The sequence below is a fragment of the Nelumbo lutea genome, chromosome 1 (genome assembly GCF_056320005.1).
Source record: "Nelumbo lutea isolate HS-2025 chromosome 1, American lotus-T2T, whole genome shotgun sequence".
Lineage (NCBI taxonomy): Eukaryota > Viridiplantae > Streptophyta > Magnoliopsida > Proteales > Nelumbonaceae > Nelumbo > Nelumbo lutea.
Window position 1 is genome coordinate 119,114,091 of NC_142684.1, and position 14,720 is coordinate 119,128,810.

General features: G+C 33.7%; 1 long non-coding RNA gene across 1 annotated transcript; it reads left to right on the plus strand.

The window, feature by feature from the left end:
- Positions 1-12,866: 12,866 nt before the first annotated feature.
- LOC148877094 (uncharacterized) lies at positions 12,867-14,095 on the plus strand. Its single transcript, XR_016110933.1, has 2 exons — positions 12,867-13,541; positions 13,637-14,095. It is a non-coding gene; the product is annotated as an uncharacterized LOC148877094 (long non-coding RNA).
- Positions 14,096-14,720: the final 625 nt, after the last annotated feature.

Consider the following 14,720-nt stretch of genomic DNA (forward strand, 5'->3'; position numbering starts at 1 on the left):
TATCAAATATACTTATCCAGAGCTAAAAGAAAATAATTTAGAACACAAACCACTACTAGGGACGCAAACGGATTGGATTAGATTCAAACCAAGGTATATCTGAATCTAATCCGATAATATAAATTTTGAATCTGATCTGATCAGATCTCAAAAAGGTCAATTTGAATTTGAATCCGTTAAGGATGTTGGATATCCAAATATAATCCGATTTGATTTATTTTTTCTTTTGTATAATTTAACAAATTATTAAAAGGAAAAAATATAATAGTTTATATAAAGAAAAACAAAAAAAATACAAGCATTTTTTCAACTGTTTTTATCATATATATATATATGCCTTTTTATAAAAGATAAATAATACAAAAATTATAAAAATACAATATAAGCATATTTATAAATAAATAACTACACACACACACACACACACATATATATATATATATATATATAATTCAACTATGATATGGAAAATATATGATTTCAGAAAAACAACTGACCAATAAATTGAAATCATAAATATGATAGCAAATCAGGTGTTATTTATCAAAATTCATGGGTTGATTTTGATTAGTCAAAACTCTTTCCATAGGATAGGATAAGAGTGTTATTTATCAAAATCATAAGAGTGATCTGAATTTGATCTGATCTTTTATCGATCCTATTATCTGATGTAGAATTATCTGAAAATGCGACAAGGGGGAGGGGGTATCTGAATCCGACAAATTCAGATTGGATCATGATGAACAGATAAATTTCCTTTTTCTTATATTTAGTTCAGTTATATTTTAAACTTGTTAAAAAGCTGGCTTAATTTGAACATCTAGCAATTGGTTCTAACCTGAAGCATGTAGAATCCTATCAAATGTTCTATATAGTGACACAAAAAAATAGGTGAAACGTGTTAGAGATCTCTGTGGTTTTTAAAGCCAGACCAGACCGGCGATTGGATCGAAAAAACTGGGAACCGATCACTTGACTGGTTTCATTTTTCCCCAAAACTGTTGATTTTGATCAACAAACCGCTGAACCGGTCAGTTCAAGACTTAACAATTATATTAATGATGTTACATAGTCTATATACTTTTCTTTTATGCGCATCTCACATAATGTATTTATCAATCATGTTAAAGACTTAACAATGTTAAAAATATCATCTTTCACATTTAATTTATCAATTATTCACATTTTTGTTAGATTCTGCTTTCAAATTAAGATGGCAAAAGATTTGAGATGGTGTACTATAATCGAAAACTGGATTTGGATTATCCCAACCCAAATGCAAAATTAAACTGCAAACAAACTACAAATAATTATTTAGATTATTGGACAAATAATGCAGGTACGCTGTTATATATGCATTGGAAATGGAGTATACTACTAACAAAATTGATTTGTGAGTCAGTAAATTAGAAATTTTAATTATAACTTTCATTAGATTCTTCAAGTTGGCTGGTTGATCATTTAGGCTCAGTTTGGAAGGAGTACATATACAAATGTGTAGTGTAAAACCTTGTATATATTTATACTATACATAAAATGAATTAGGACATTAATTTGTTAATTAGACTCCATTTGAAAAGAGTACAAATACAAAATGTGGAAAGTTGGTCATACAAGGAGCTTCTACTATGGGGGCGTTCTTTATCTAAATTTTAAGTGGTGGAAAGTTGGTCATTGAGAATCAAATTCCCATTGACCAAGAAATTCATGTTTTTTTTTTTTTCAGATTTATATGGAGATTAGGGAAAATTTATTTTTCTTAATACTCATCTCCTAAGTGTGTAAATAACGAAAAATTGCCAACACTTGAATGAAACAAAAATGTCCCTTTTAATATTAGATTTTTATAGTTAAAATAGTCATTGTCTTATTTACATGGAAAATAAAAGAACATGGGTAAATGTACTTACCCAAATAAGTCTTTCCTAAAGAACACTTAGCTGGATAAATGCATTTAGCATTACAGAATTAGTACAATTTATTTTTGGTTGGGCATTATCTTGTTTGTGCTTCTAGTCGAGTGAAAGCTACGATGTATGAAGTAATTACAACGACGATGGATGAGGCTTCTACACTACAGGTTCAAAGTTGAAGGCTGATTTTTGTGCATTTGGACCGCTGATTAAGGTGCAGGTGGATAGGGTGTATTTGTTATTGCTGGTAACACTGATTTTCTTCTATATCTCCGACCATGAACCATTTAATGATTGCCGGCCGGCACTGGTGGTTGTGTGTATTTGCTACTGGTAATGGTGATCTGGTTGTAGTTGTCACGAGAAAAGGACAAGGTGTAGTTGTTGCCGATATTGGTCGAGAAGGTGTAGTTGTCACTAGCGTTGGTGGGCAGGATGTATCTGTTTATCGTAAATGGTAACGATGGACATGAAATCGTGTAGGTGAAAATTAAGGGGGATCTTCTTCTCCACGACCTCAACCTGGATGCATGTGTGGTGTTACTCTCATTCCAGTGACCTTTCCATTTCTATTAGCGGTTAATCACCTTGATGTTATTCAATTTCTACCCAAAACAAAACATAAAAAAAGTGGTCACTTGGAAGTTGGAAGGGGTGCAATTTTTGCGGCACCTTGCACCCTTTCATGTTGTGTGTCTATGTGGTTTTTAAAGGGCGTTCAGTTTGGCTATTTTAATATTGATCATCAAAAGTGACTGTTAGGTGTGTAAACTAATTGAATTCCATTAAAAAATTTAATATCCGATGGATTTTCAAACCAATGTTTGAATTTGATTAAATATTTAAATATTCGATTCAATTTTGATAGTTTCTTGTACTTTTGATATTTTTTCTTAATGCTGATGCCACTTTCAGAGAATTTCTCGAGTTGTTTGTTCTTAGTGCTCATGGTTACCGCCAGAGCCAAGTATATTGGTGGGTGGGGTGGAGGTCCCTTATTTATATGGTTATTAAATAGAAGCAGGGTAAAAAAATGTAATAAAATGGGTCACAACCCCCCCCCCCCACACACACAAAAAAAAAAACTTGAATTAAAATGCAAAGAATCACGATTTAATTCTCCTCCACTCCCAAAATAAAAAGAAAAGTTGTTTATTTTTTAGCATTTTGTAAATGAAGTTTCCCTTTTATTCTGATTATTTCATTCATGTGCAATCTAATCAAAACAAACTTTTGCTATTTAAAATTGACTCTCTCAAGTTAGGTGGTTCGCTAGTTCAATTGATTGGTGGTTCGCTAGTTCAATGGGTACTGTTGCTGGAGTGTTGGCACAATGGAATCCCACAACCACCGGGGGTTGGGGGCTTTATGGGTATGGGGGATGGCTTAAGAATGCATGCATGCTTGATTTGATTAATTTATGTCACAAGGTATAAGTATATATCTGTCATTTGATTCCATTGTCTTTCAACCTGTTTTAAGAGTGGACTTGGTTCAGAACCATCCTTGGTCTTTAGAAATTGAGCATTGGAATATCTTTATATTTGTATATTTTTATTAACGTCTCGATACACAATTGGGAAAGACAGTGAAAATGGTGTGAGGATGGTTCTGTGAGGATCGAATCTGAATTCACCTGTTTCGTGTTGAAAAGATTTACTTGAATCTTGGTGAGAAATATGTGTTTTTTATGAATGTCATCAACACATCAGTGCCACCTAAGTCAAGGGGTTAGGTTTTATTTTTCAAAATAGGGAATATCAAATTGATGTTTCTTGACGCACCCCCTAGCATGATATTTATGATATGTGTTTCATGAGGGTTGTACTCAAAATATCATGTGGCTTTGATGTTAAACATATTCAACTTTTAATATATTATATTGGGGTTCATTAAGTTGAATATAACTTTATGATTTTTTTTGGAAAAAGTACAGATAAGATTAATGCAGATTTTTAAATTTTACTATATATTTATAAATATTTAAAATATCAAAAACCCCACTCTATACATTAATAATCATCTTAATTATACTTTGGGCCTAAAGATTCTGACCTTAGGCTGAACCGTCATTTTCTTTTTTTTTTTTTTTATTTTTTGAGTCCTAGTAACATGTGGAGTACTGTTCTAATATGGTATAAGGTGAACATCATATCCTCAGCCACTAACTTTATGAGTCTCGGGTACCATTCATACCGTCACTCTATATACTGGATACGGCACCCTACAATATATCCCCTGCTGGATTGTGCACGTGGACATGCACTTTGGGAGACGATCTGACTCAGCAAGTTCATCAACTGATCGTTATTATTCCGTGTTAAGTATGGCCACTTCTACCTGACTATTAATCACCCACGTTTGCTATGGGTTGAGAGGGTGGGACCACAAAAATTAACACATAATTACGGGTTCTCATAAGTCTCTACTCTCACAGAGGACGCAGATTTTGACAGGTCTTTCGGTAGCCATTTTGGAAACCTTTTATTTGGCGATCATTTTGTATCTCGAGTATTACCACATACTAATTATTTTGGGTGATCGGAGCTCGAACCAATCATTGCATCAGCATTGGAAATGCGAACTTAGAAGACGTGATCTTTTTTTGGCCTTGTGATTTATGGGGGGTGCCATTTACGGCTAAATAAGTAGAGTTTTAACTTTTAACTTTCACGGGATCGTGTCATTGTTCAGATAAAAGACTTTTTTTCATTCCGCCTCGCCTGTTATGTGAAATAGGGCATAATTGAATATTTCAAATTCACGAGCAGCTGCGGTACTGCGGAACTCCAAATGACGCGGCCCCACTTCAGAGCTTTTTTTCTTTTTTTATTGTCAGCTGACGTAAATAGCCAAAACTTTTTCGTCAATGCATTTCCTACAATCAACGCATACAGCTGGAAAAACAATAAGAATGAAAAAATAATAAAAATAAATAGTCACTTATTTGTTGACCATGGTGGCCCTGATGTTCGTGTATTGGGAATATCTTTGTGCTTATATGCTTTGTTTTCATCGAGAGATATTTTCAATGAAAGGTGGTAAGAGATTATGTGGAGGGTGTGAGCATGGTGTGAGTATCCATGATTTTTCAAAAATGAATAAATTTTGTTATTTGGTAACATTTATGTCATGTAAGTTGATTTTTGAAAAATCCATTTTGAGTCTGCTTGGTATCAATTCTCAAGGGCCAATTACTTTTGTATTAGAGTTATTATTCAATGCCATGTTAGTTATAATGTCATTCTCAAAAAATTGGAATCATCTAGAAATCAGAAATCACAAAAAAAAAAAAAAAGTGATACTTGAAAAAGGGCTGATTTCAAAAATCTATTTTTGACCAATTTCCTGAAAATCATCAAAATCTGCCAACCAAATAGAAATTTTAACGTCAATTCCTCTAATACTAATATGGCTCCAACATAACAGTGATTTTCAAGAAATTATCATTGATGTCAAACATCACCTTAATTTGTGGCTAGGTGAATGTTTTGTGATAAACAGATATGAACTTTGTCCCTACATTTACAAAGGCCATTCTATTTTTTTTTGGGAAATTGTCTAAGACTCACCATGAGTTTTCATCATTTCTCTTAAACTCACCACAACTTTTTAAAATGTTTAAAACTCACCATGTCAGTAAGTTTTTTTTTTTTTCCAAAACCCACTAGCTTCCGTTAGTGCACCATTAATGTTTCTTAACAGAGGTGTCCACATCAGCATAAATAACAATTTTTATGGCCAAATCACCTTTGAATGGCGAGTTAGAGGAAAATGGTCTTTTTCATTTTTCAATTTTCTAATTTTTAAAATTTTTAGTGTTTTGTTATAATGTCTAATGTTTTTTATAATTTCTGCTTTTTTACATTTTTCTATTTTCTACCATCTATAAAAATTCCTGTATTTTTTTTGTTATTTATTTGCAATTTCTATGTTTTTCTATAATTTATGGTGTTTTTTCTACAATTTTTATTTTGTGATTTTGTTTTTCAATTTTTATAGTTTCTATAATTTGAAAATAATTTTTTATTTTGTGTGCAATTTCTATAATGTTTTATATTTTTTGTTGTTTCTGTGTTTTTGTATTTGAAAATATTTTTTGAACTTTTTCTTTTTTTTATATCTAAATATTAAAATATATATATTTTATATTTTTCTATGAAGATTAAAATAGTGATATATTAACAGCCATTAGTCTCTTTAACTTTAAATAAATTATAGGCATTTTGAAAAGTTGTGGTGAATTTAAGAAAAATGCTAAAAACAGTTTTTAACAATTTCCCTTATTTTTATGTTTTAATACATCACTCTTAAAATCAAATGGCGCATGTCATTGGATGATTAATTGAAAACTAAAACCATTAGTTGGTCCTAGACTCCTAGGTGACATCGTTGTTTCCTGATTTTTTTTGTTGGTTTTTTTACATAAACAAATCGGATTGGACAACTTTTTTTTTTTAATCCCATTTCTTAGATTGACTGAAACAACTTCTTCTATACTATTTCACTTTGTAGAAGCAAATTTGCTCTCTTTTCATATGAAAAAATAGTTGAAAAACAAATTTACTTTTCGTTAAAAAATTCTTATCTAACACCATTAAAACTGAGCAAGAGTATAAATTTGCTTCGATTATGCATTTACTATGGTTTTCAAAACTGGACCAGACCGGATGATCAGACCGGAAAAACTAGGAACCAATCAGGTTTTTTTCTCTTAAAAATCGGATTTCCCCTAAAATCATTAATTTTGATCAACAAACCGTTAAACCGGATAATTAACCATTCGAAGGATTTTGACCATTTTTATTTTTGTCAGAAAGTGCTTGATTGGAACGATCGGACCGCTTGACCCAATAACTGGACCCTGACCAGTTCAATCACCAAGTCGGTTTTAAAAACCATGGCATTTACACTTTTACCAAATGCCCCCTCAGCAACAAATCAAATGCTGCCGCCTTATCAGCTGAGGCACAGCCAGTTGGCATCTTTCAAACTAGATGACAAAAGCCAATCTATGATATAATAAGGGTGGACTCATCATAACTATTCCATAATGATGCCCTCTCTTCAATCACTATGCATTGGATGTATGAAACATCTGGACCCATCAAATAGGTTTTTCCCAACAAGGTGGGTGTTTGGTATTGTGATATTGTGTGTCTACTGTAATTCTATTTTAGTGACACACGGGTGAAATTTAGACAATTATGGTTGAATCCTGATGTGTTATATAAATGATTTGTATTTTTCAGAGGTTTTATTGTCCATTCCATTTAATAAATTTTAATTTTATTGTATAGTTGGATGGATGCCAACTCGAAATTAATGCCAATACAGATGGTGGTATTTGAAATTTTGAATTATTATAAGTTGCAGTAAAATTTAGAATTCATAAGTTTTATTTTTTTATTTATCTCACGTTATGTGAAACCCTCCTTTGAAACTTCATTTTAAGCTTTATTTTATTGTATTTTGCCTACCAATGCCTAATGATGCACATAAGTAATACAAAAATGAAAAATGTTACTATCACACTTCATGCCCTCAACATTTTTTTTTGCCGATTTCCAATAAATAAACGCAATGAATACATAACACACAATACCAAACATCACGGAGAACATGTTCAAATTTTCAAAAACATCACATAAGCTTCCATAATCTGATTTGTGAATTAATCTAGGGATTATTAATTATCAATTATTTGTCTATTTTTAAACAAATTGAAATTGTTCAATTGTGATGATTTTAATCTTACTGTTGTTCTTAGTGGGTCCCATCAGTAATCTTCAGTTTTCTTAGAGATGTGACAACTTAAAGGGCCCCTTAATCAACCTGTGTACTGTAACTGTATAAGTAGATTCTACATAACACCAGGCTCCCAAACTTAATCAGATCTAACCATTAACAGCTTTTGTGCAGATGTGCACACTTTCTCTTTGTAACACTGCTTTGAAAACAAAGAAAAGGAAAAAGATGGACTTCTTTAGACAAAGAAGGAAGTGGGTTCCAACTTCCAATGCTCGAGACCCAAAGCTGTTTTTGTTTATTTTACCAGAGTGGGAGAATGCATGTGAGGATCGATATAAAATAACACCAAAACAACCAAAAGAAGATATTGACATCGGGTGTGGGTCCAAGTTCAACACGGAATCCAAATCATGACCCCTTCCTTTTTTTTTTTTCCCCTTTTGCAACGAACAAAATCCAAGGGCATGAAAGGAAAAAAAAAATAGGCGCTACATGATTTAAGAGTCAAGACATCTAACTTTACAATGACTCAGATACCCTTCCATCTTTTTTTCACTGCTATTAGATGGTGATTATTTTTATTCAGTTCGACCCACTTTGCAAATTTTTGTATTTGTTTGACATCGATGTTGTATATATAGCACCATTTTTTGATAAGAAAATGGTGTTGTATATTTATGGGTAAGAAGTATTGTTTTCATTCTGAGAAAATAGTGTATTTTTTTTTTGAGAAATATTACTGTCAGTTAGGATATTTTTGGGGTTAACAACGATACTTTCTGTTTGTTACCACTGTTTCATATCTATTTTTAGTATTGATACCCATTATAGAAAGTCCATATCACTGTCACATCATGTCTTCATGGGCAACAATGAGTTTTAAATTGAAAAAACATCAAATTCAGTGTTTCATTAAACCAAACATTTTTAATTTTCAAGGTATGGTTTAAAGTACTATTTTTTCAAACATATTACCATTTTCTAAAGCACCAATTTTTCTAACATAGCCCTAATGTATCACAATTTTATGGAGAAATGGCATCAATGCCAAACACCCCTTTTGAGTTTGGAGGTAGGTTTTTGCATCTAGTCATTGTTGTTATATATGGAGATACATAATACATGATTTATACAAAATATTCAAAGTTGGTTGGGATCAGCTCATGACCAATCAACTATCGAATGCAGGGTGTGCTTGAAGTCCATTTTGGAAAAGATGTCACTTGATCATCATCTCAAGTATTGGGTCATTTGTCATCAAATGGGTTGTTCATGATAATGAAAGCATGTGCTTTTGTGGGCTCATCCTGATAGCTGTGCAAATGGGTTGGATCATGATCTGATCCAATCCGAGATTCAATTTTATTTGGTTGAATTCGGATCACTCCCTGTTTGGATCTTCGGATTGGATCAAATCAAATAATAAGATTAAAAAAAATCAGATTAAAAATATTTGTATTTTTTGTTTTTATTTAATTTAAATTGGTATATCTTTTTTAATAATTTATTAACTTTAAAAAGAAAAAACAAGTTAGATCGGATCAAATCCAAAGATCCAGCTTACCAATAGAATGCGAATACAAATCAAATCTCATCAAATCTTTGGATCAGATCGGATTTTATATACCCTGATTCAAATCCAACCCAATTCATTTGCATCCCTACATCCAGCTCTTACTTAATTTTTTTTAAACAAAACCATATATAGCCATATAGGCAAACACCCTTCTAATATTACGCACTACAGTTCAGTTGATGGCTTAAAAGGAGAGGCTGGATCTTCTATCTAAGACGACTCTACCCACACCTACCCATGATATGGCAGCCACACATTAGGGAATATATCATGCTCTTGCATATTATCATGCACCGAAAGATGTCAATGCACGAAAGTATTATTTTCTGGGAAGATGTTTTGAATGCAGGAAGTAGTATTCTCTGGATAGAATTTTTGTGGGCAAGAGATCCCGAAGGTCACAGATTGCATATTTATAACCTCATCATCTCCCAATTAGTATTTACTAGCCATGTGGCATAAAAAAAAAATGCACGTAAAATACCAAAAAAATTGCAGGATTGATCAAATAATATAGCTATATTAGTACCAAAGATAATCATCTTGTCTCAGCCAACTACTTGGGATCAATTACGCCAGTTATCAATAGCCATATTTTTCTGTTGCATTGCAAGTCATTGGATTAATCACATTACCACTTTGATGCATGTTTCTTTTTTCTTTTTCTTATTCTCTGAGGGCTTTCATAAGCAAATGGTATTATATCCGATTTAGGACAAATATATGCCATCTGCTAGGCTATGTTTGATTTGATATAAAGGAGTAGAAAACCAGAGGGCAGGTAACAAAATCCCTGATTGGAATGTGTGTTGGTGACGTGGGCTGCCTTTAATAAAGGATCATTCCCTTTAATGAGGTAAGTGAGATATGACGTGGCCCGTGTAACTCACTTGATTTCATTCGGTGTTGTCTCTCAGTTTCCTATTTGGCCACTCAAACCATCAATTTCATTCAAAAGGATGGACTGTCCCGACTCACCTTATATTATTTTCTCTTGGCAATTCGAGGCCATTGTCTAATAAACAAAACATTCCATTGAGGTCATGATCATAACTAATCAAAATCTTCAAATGGCCGGAACAATTTAATAATATCGATGTATTCTTAGGAAGCATAAGATGATACTTACTAATCACCTAATCCAAAGTTTAAAATATTGATACATATTGGCGGATATATATTGTATCGGGAGCTTCTCGATACGTTTCTATAGAAGATATATCGGGGTTTTGACCGGTTCATAGGGTGAACAGACCTTAAACTGTTCCCTCTGAATTAGATTTAAAGAAAAAATTACCAATACTGCTTGATACGCTTCTACTGACGTATAAGTTATATCGATATTTTGAACCTTGACCTAATATGATAGCATCTCCTCCAACGGAATATTAATTGACAAAACTAACTCACAATATTGATAATTGATTAAAAATTGTTATTCATTTTCAATTTATAGGATGGGACCTAGGCTATGTTTGGTGACATTGTTGCTTATATCTCAAACATTTTGGATGGATATAATACAAATTAGTGAGATATATATCAGATATGTATCGTCACAGGTCACAACACATAAGAGTTACTTCAACTAAAATAACTAAAATGATTAGATTTATTCCCCACTCACACAAGCAAGAATATTATTTTTAAGCTGTCTATTTCAATTATAAACAGCTTCAAATAACAGTTATATGCAAATTTGCATCGATCAACCCAAACACTGGTTGTTTAAACAATCCAAATCCAGAACCTTGCTGGCCGAGCATGGCTATTGGAGTCTGACTTGCAGTGAGCCCCGTACAATTGCAATTTTTAGATAATTCTATTTGAAAACTTTAGATGTGTTTGGAATGCTTTTAAATAATTGATTCCGGTGATTTTTTTGGGGTTTTTACTGTTCAGTCCACCCTCAGAATTCCTAATTCCACTGAACAGGTGGAGTAGTTGCCACCTCAGAATTGATGCCAATTCACGGGTGGGTATGGGTGTTATAGGTGGAGCTGCTTATAATTTTGAATTGTTGTAGGTCTGCAGTCCAAATTAGAATTCTGAGGTGAAGTGTAGTATAAAAATCCCTTTTTTTGGAAAAGTACAGACAGACTCAATGCATATTTCTGAATTCCACTACTGACCTATAAGCATTCAAAATGTCAAAAACCCCCACTCTATACACCATTGCCCCCCCTGTAAATTGGCATCAATTCCAAGTTGGCACCTACCCCAACTGTACTTTGGGCCTAAAAATTCTGATCCTGGGTTGAACTATCATTCTCCCTTTTTTGGATAAGGTTATTTTTATGAATCCCTTTTTTAGTTTGGATGCATGAAATTCGTTTGAATTGACTCTTTTTGGATTCAAAGTTTATTCAAAAAATTGGTAATTTAGAGCAAAAGAAAAAGTTTAAAAATTAGTTTTAGCTTGAAACTCATTTGTCAAATAAGGATTCTTAGAAACAAAATTTTAACCAAGTATAGAAAAATCTAATCCTAATCTTTTATACCAAATAGACCTATTCATGGCCGGGCTTTCACTCTTCATTAATATATCATTTTCAAGCCTGAGCCCGAGCTTGAAGTCTGAATCTCAACTTGTTGTCGTTGAACACAAACACACACACATGCACACACACACACACACATGACTTGGTCAGGCTTGTTGCCGCTACTGAACAGAGAGAAGGCACCATTGAGGTGTTGGTGTGAGTTTGCCCTTGGAGATTGTTGGAGAAAAAAATGGTTGAGAGGGAACAACTGGATAGGGAATTGAGAACTGCTAGTTCATCTCGCCAAAGATCGCTACCTCATCGAAAAAGAAAATGCTTGAGAAGAAGAACGTATGTTGATCCATTAGCCATTGCTATGTAGAGCTCTAACCTCTGAGAGACGAGTTTCTTAAGAAAACAATGAAGAAATTGAGAGAGGAAAGGGGAATGTTGGACTCGAATAGTGTTTTGAGACTTGGGAGTTTAGAAACTAGAAAGAAAAAAAAAACATGTATATATTATAATAAATATTATATTTTTGACAAATCCCAAGCCGGACTTGAAAATACAATTGGACTTGATGTTTTGGGCCCGAGGTCAAACTCGCAAGCTTAACTACATGTCCAAACTCAATCAGGGAGTGGGCTGGGCTGTCAAACTACCTGGCCCATGAACAGGTCTATTACCAAAACAACTAAGGTAGTTCTTTTAAGAGCTAGGACCACACATTAAGTGGTTTTGTGTGTTTTGGACAAACCAGTCCCTAATAATTTTTTGTAATGCCTAAAATACTCCCATGAGGGTTATACCTCCTTCTCCATTCATTCGAACATCAAACCTAGGTAGCGGCGCACTAGTTGTAGGTCCACCAGCGACGATCGACGTTGAGGAAAAGTGGCCGGCGATCATGTTGTTTGGCCACTTTCTTCTATTTTCTGAAGTTATTTTTTCTCATTTCAATAATTTTTTTTTGGTTTTTTTCTAACTTGAACTCCCTATTCTTCGCAGATCTGCACTTGAACTCCCCTGTTCGAGTTTCAAAATAAAAGTTGCCATTGTTGGTATGGTTGACGAAGCCGACATGTTGAAAAGAGGTGGTGCATTGATTGCGCTGGTGGGTGTGAAGATGAAGACCATGCCGTGGCCAGAGAAGATTTGGAATGAGTAAAGCTTTTGGCCTTTGGGTTACAAGACACCCTTTTTATGGATGGGTTTCTTTTCAAAGGGTGAATCCATTAATTTGCTCGACTCAAATTGCCAATTTGAAGGGAAAATCATTTCCTTCCCAAAGTCCCCCAAAGGTCAAATTTTCATCTCTTCCCTTATCTCTGATCCACCCACCCACCCTAGAGAATCAAGAAAATTGGTAGAAATGGCGAGTTTTGGCGATAGAAATCCCCCAGTCACCGAAGAAACTCCATCTGCATCAACATCATTTACCTTTTTTGCTTGTACATCAAAGCGTTATCAAGCTATGCTTCTCTTTGTGCGATAGGAGATGTGGCTCCAATACCAACATTAGAAAATGGGGAAATGGATAGGGACAACAATGGGTTTCTAGATTTTGACGAAGCCATTGTCTTCTTTTACATCTTAACAGCCAGAATAGTAATCTGTGTTGGGTGAAGAATATTGATAAAGGAAATTTACTTTACATGCATGGAATGCTTCTACGACAAAAGTATAGATGTCTATAATCTTTGCTACAATTGCTACGCTTCTAGGAGAGGCCGTCGTGAAAACCACCAAAAATTTGTTGATAATTTTGCGGCGTTGCAACTCTTGAGAATTAAAATAGAAAAGAAAAACTCTACCAAGGTAAGCCCAAAATATTTTAGCCTATTTATGTTCTAGTTTGTTAATTAATGCTTGGTCTTTGTAATGCTTTCATGTTTGCTTCACTTTTCTTGCAGTTGCGGATCTATGCACTCGAAAAAAGGGTAGTTGTAGTTGTTGCAAAATCTGTTGTCTGTCATGTTGTAATTCATATTATAATTCATGGTTCTGGGTTTTAGCATTGGGAGTTGGACCTTGTAAGATATCAATTGGAAGCAACGGAATCCTCCTAGGCATGAAGTTGGAGGCAAACTAGATGCTAAGATATCAAATGGATTAGTTGGGGATAAAGCTAGAAGACAACGAAAGGAGAGGGAGTCAAGAGAGACTTGGGAGGTGGAAATGGGAATCCAAGAATTTTGTAAAGATTGTTAATCGGAGGAGTCTTTTTGTTGTTCAATCTACAGTTTCGACGGTTTCGACAATTCTGGTGAAGAAAATGAGAGGAAGAGGGAGAGATCTGAATAATCTATAGTGGAAGGTAAAATTGACATTTGCATCAATATAAATACTTATGAGAAAAATAGCTTATCAAACATCTCCACCCCAATAAGTACTTAAAAATATAATAAATGATTTGAAAAGTGGATTACCAAACAATTTACGTGATTATTAAAATAAGTAGTTCTAATAAGTAACAAATACTTTTTTTAACAAGTAATTAATCATCAAATAGGGAGTAAGTAACTATGGGTCAATGTTTTTGCTCCACACTACCCATAAATGAGTCCCAACAAAATATTTTTAACACCAAAATCATTTAAAATTCTGCATCGCATACATGACGGTACCACTTTTATGGTGGCCCATAGTTGCTAAGATGTATAGTATAGGATGAAGTTGATAGGGTGTTGGAACGTGTTTTGTTGAAGATGTATAGGAAATCTCAACTCGTACTAAATGATGGATTTTACAGCGAGTCAGCAAATCCACTCTGATTTTATAAAGCCACGTGGAGAATTGTAACGTGCTTAATAAATTGTTTTGTTACCAGCAAATCCAGGAAGGATGAGAAGTCATATAAGAGTATTTTTGTCTTTTCCTGAATACGGATAAATTTGAATGGACAAACGTGCCCTCGTGCAGTGTGAAGTGGAAAAAGATTATTTTAGAAGGTTAATTTTGTCAAATTGCAAGAATATAGAATCCAACGACATCTCT